Source organism: Mercurialis annua, linkage group LG5, assembly GCF_937616625.2.
Source record: "Mercurialis annua linkage group LG5, ddMerAnnu1.2, whole genome shotgun sequence".
Lineage (NCBI taxonomy): Eukaryota > Viridiplantae > Streptophyta > Magnoliopsida > Malpighiales > Euphorbiaceae > Mercurialis > Mercurialis annua.
Genome location: NC_065574.1, coordinates 17,143,646 through 17,147,993, shown reverse-complemented (window position 1 = coordinate 17,147,993; position 4,348 = coordinate 17,143,646). Strand labels below are relative to the sequence as shown.

Sequence of the window (4,348 nt, the reverse complement as noted above, 5' to 3'; positions counted from 1 at the left end):
GCAAATCAAACATAAAATTATGCACAAAACGTTTTCGAGAAAACATCGTAAAACAATATTTCATATACGTCGAAACCGTTCTTTGAAAACCGATGCATAATCGATAGGAACCAAGGTCTTACTCTGCGATAACATAACTCAGCATTGCCTTGTTCCGAGTCAAACAATTTCATACCAATTTCATTCATAGACAATTGTTGAAAATATCAAACTGGTAAAAATATAGTTTTATAAACCGTGTATGTATATATTATAAAATCAGAGTTAACAGCTGGACCTTGTTTGATATAAACAATCAAATATAGACTGACATCTACTGACTACTGCAGCGCTACGAATTGAAGCGTACTTCAATACATACTTTATATATTGCAGACTTCCGAAACAAGAATGGAAGTCCATCTCTTCAAATACTATCACCTGAAATAAAACACTGTTGGGGGATCAGACAACGCTGAGTGAGTTTACACGTTACTAATGGTGTTATATAAAATAACATCGCATTTAAAAACAAAACATATATAGAGAACATAATATATATCAAGTATTAGATCCGATTGAAACCTTAATCTTAAACTCATACTATTTCCTATAAATATCCTACTCATACTGTATCCGTTCATATTATATCAAATCATTTTAATCCAAGTGGTACGGTCCCGAGATAGTTCAACCGAGTTACTCGTTACCACGTGACATAGTCCCGAGATAGTTCAACCGAGTTACATCATGTCACTGCTTAATCCCAAGGTGTGAGTCCCGAGATAGTTCAACCGAGTTACTCACTAGATACGGGTCCCGAGATAGTTCAACCGAGTTACTCACGTATCTACCAAAAACATAATCCTCCTTACTCCCAAATATAGTCATCATTTAACGAGATCATATTAAACATTTTTAAATACAAGCATCTATCTATACTAATTCTATGACTGACCGGACACTGGTGATCACACAGCCTATTGACGCCCAATAGGTAGCTCGTTTCCTCGGATCACTATACTAGTTTTATTTTATAAGAAATAAACATTCAATAAGAAATAATAATCATTATAAATAATAATGCTTTATGCGATGCATTAATAATAATGATAATAAAATAAATAGCTTTTATTAATAACACACACAAGTAAATTGTAAACTCACCACTTGCTAACCATAATCTTCGAGAATTCGTAAAACGGTATCGCGTTCGTCATGTTCCGAGTCCCGTTAGTAATCGTCTCGCCGGGTCTACGAAAATTTGATAATTGCACTAATTAATAAAAATCTAACTAGACTCACTTATCTAAAAATTGGGTTTGTAGCCAACTTCGGCTATCGAAACCGCTTATTTAAAATAGCCCATACTCAAAACAAATTGGACATTTCCATAGTCCGTACATCGTCTACGACTTTCATTTAGATTCAAACTTCATTTGACGTCTTTAATGTTTCCAAAACTTTCCTCAAAGATAGCTCTTTAAATTTTTCCTATTTATTTCATATTTTTGGACAATCTTTGAGCTACTAAAAATGTTACATAAAGCAGTCCAAATTCTAAATAAAATTGATATTCCTAAAGTTCGGAATGTCTTCTACAACTTTCGTTGAGACCTCGAATTAAAACTAGCATCCGAAGATGTCGGAAATCAATCATGAAGTTGGTACCTTAAATCTGGAAATTAAAGCTGTCAAAACAGCTTACTACTGCTGCTGTTTCAGGCCTCGAAACAGGACACGTATATTGGTCGAAATCCAAAACAAATTTAACATTTTTATTCTCCGTACTCCAATGAACAACTTTCATGAAGATTTCAACTGATTCCGACTTACCATTTGCTCACAATTTAATTCCAAAGTTGCCCTTTTTGTTATGTTTTAATACTTAATTTATTTTTCTAACTTATATTTCCAGTTTTTGACTCAACTTCAAACACGGATAATTTTTAATCCGACTTAACAACACTACGTTTATTTTTCTTAAATTTCATCTATGCAACATCATTTATTTATGCTACTCATTTTTGGGTTAATATTATTACGGATTGAGGTCCGTTTTTATAGGCGAAGTAACCTTCGCGACTTGATCTATTTATTTCCAGAATTTCATACTTCCAAGTCACCCTGTATTTCAATCGATTCAGCCCTATATACTTGTTCAAATCCTAATCCGATTGTCTCGTTTTACTCTTTGTATATCATTTACGATATACACATTAAACCTTTGCAAAATTTATCGCTCAAAACCCTCCAAATTTTAGGCGGAAGTCAGACCCCTAGGCTGCCTATAACTGCATTTTCTGCAGAAAATTAATTCAATTATTAACCTTAAAATTCATGATATTAACCTTAAAACCATAACGTATAACTTAAACCCGAGCCTACGTTCAAAAACACCCGTCCTAGTTGGTCGGGGACTGCTCAAGCAGTCCCCTTTTAGGGGCTGAACTCTGCTCGTTGTGAGCAGAGTTCACTGCTCGCTGTGAGCAAATTCTGCTCACACGAGCAGAGTTGGTTCTGCTCCTTTGGAGCAGAACCGAGCTCCTCGGTTCGTCCTAACATGAAAACCTCGACCTACAAATAATCCTCTAACATTTCTAACAATTATATCCTTTAATCTCACTTCAAAACATCAATAAATCATGAACTAAAACTGAATTTCCAGCAACATCACCAAAACAGAAAATCAACCAATTTAACCTCAGCAAACACCAATTAATACTCAATTAAATCGAAAACTTTAAATTATACCTTGAGCGTATGGATGTTAGCTTCGCAACCGAGCTTGAATCATTGAAAGTTATGGTCAAATCGCTAAGTTATGGCTTCCGCAGTGGTGAGAGCGCAAGAACAACGATGATGGTGATGGTGAGGAGATGGAGCCTTCGGTGTTCCTTAAGAAAATTGGGTTTCTAAATTTAATTTCTGATCTTAGCTTTAGCTAGAGAAATCTTGAAGAGGTGGAGGGAATTAGGTGTCATTTTTTTGTTAAGTTTGTAGGGAAAAAGTCTATGTAAGTGCTTGAGTTTTGCACCTCTTATATCTTAATCCTTCAATTCTTCACTTCTCCAATTTTATCCCAATTGTTTTTTTTTTTAAATGGAACCTTGATGATTATTCTTTATTGATAAATAATGGACTCCATCGCATTATTTAATTATCCGAGTCCAAATAATTTATTTATATCCTTTTCCGATAATCAAATTTCATTTAATTTAAATACTTTCGTCCAAATTTATAAAATTTACTCTTAACTCCTTAATTTTATTTTACGAATTTTATCGTAAAATTTATTAGTTCGGGACTTACCAATTATTTTATTTTGATTTATCTATCTTTCCTTAGTCCCGCTAAAAATCCAATTTTATCGAATAATAATTTTCACTTAAATTATTATTTTACGATAATTCTAATAGACCCGTTTTGGTCTAATTCTTATTTCTTGAACTTAATTTTGATGTCCTTGATTTAATTCTCGCATTTACGCCTCTTGGCACCTTACGTAGTACTTTAAAAGTACGGGGTATTACACTCGGTTAGAGTAACCTGAGCCCCGTATCTAGTGCCACTTTGGGATTGAGAGATATGTTATGACTGACGTGGTTGAACGTGAACGCTCCCGGGTCAGACTATTGGAATCAGTATGATTTGAATAATAGTGAGTTACGTTATGTTTCAGGATTTTAGTTTCGACAGGATCGAGTACTTGTTGTAATACCCCAAAATATTTTAAGATAATGACGTCGTGCCACGTGTCGGGATTTCCGATAAATTAAATTAAGGAGAATTTAGTTTAATTATATCGGGAATTTAGAATAAATTTTAATAAGTTAGTAAGCGGGATTTGAGGATTTAATTTCAGAAATTAATATAAAATAAAATATAAATCCCGTAATGGATTTTATTTCGCCAAAGTTCGCGAAATAATTTATAGTATTAGTGGTAAAAGTTTCGAGTCAATCAGAGACCGTTTAAATTTTGGACGCGGATAGGTTTTGGGCTAAATTGAAACTTTTGAAAAGTTTCAAGGACCAAAGTGAAAGTTAGCCATTACATATGTAAACCTTCAGAATAAGGAAATGAAGGATCCAGAACCCTTATCAGCATCACATCTTCTTCTTCTTTCATTTTTCATCGATCTCACCGTTTCTCTCGTACGATCTCCGTTTCTCGTCCGTTTTCGACGTTTAATAACTCGAATCGATCGTATTTCGAAGGACAATCACGGTAAGCAAGTCGTTTCTCCATTCATTTGAGTTTATTTGGTGGAAAAACGGTTTGAAACGATAGGTTACGGCGAAACCGTATCGCGATTACGTATTCGATTCGTTTTAAGCGTTTTTCTTGCGTTTCCGACTAGCTTGAT

The 4,348-nt window shown here is 34.2% G+C and overlaps 1 long non-coding RNA gene across 1 annotated transcript; it reads right to left on the bottom strand.

Annotated features, from left to right (window-relative positions):
• Positions 1-212: 212 nt before the first annotated feature.
• On the bottom strand, positions 213-3,315 carry LOC126680369 (uncharacterized). Its single transcript, XR_007641124.2, has 3 exons — positions 2,734-3,315; positions 1,147-1,233; positions 213-433 (listed from the first exon to the last, which is right to left on the bottom strand). It is a non-coding gene; the product is annotated as an uncharacterized LOC126680369 (long non-coding RNA).
• Positions 3,316-4,348: the final 1,033 nt, after the last annotated feature.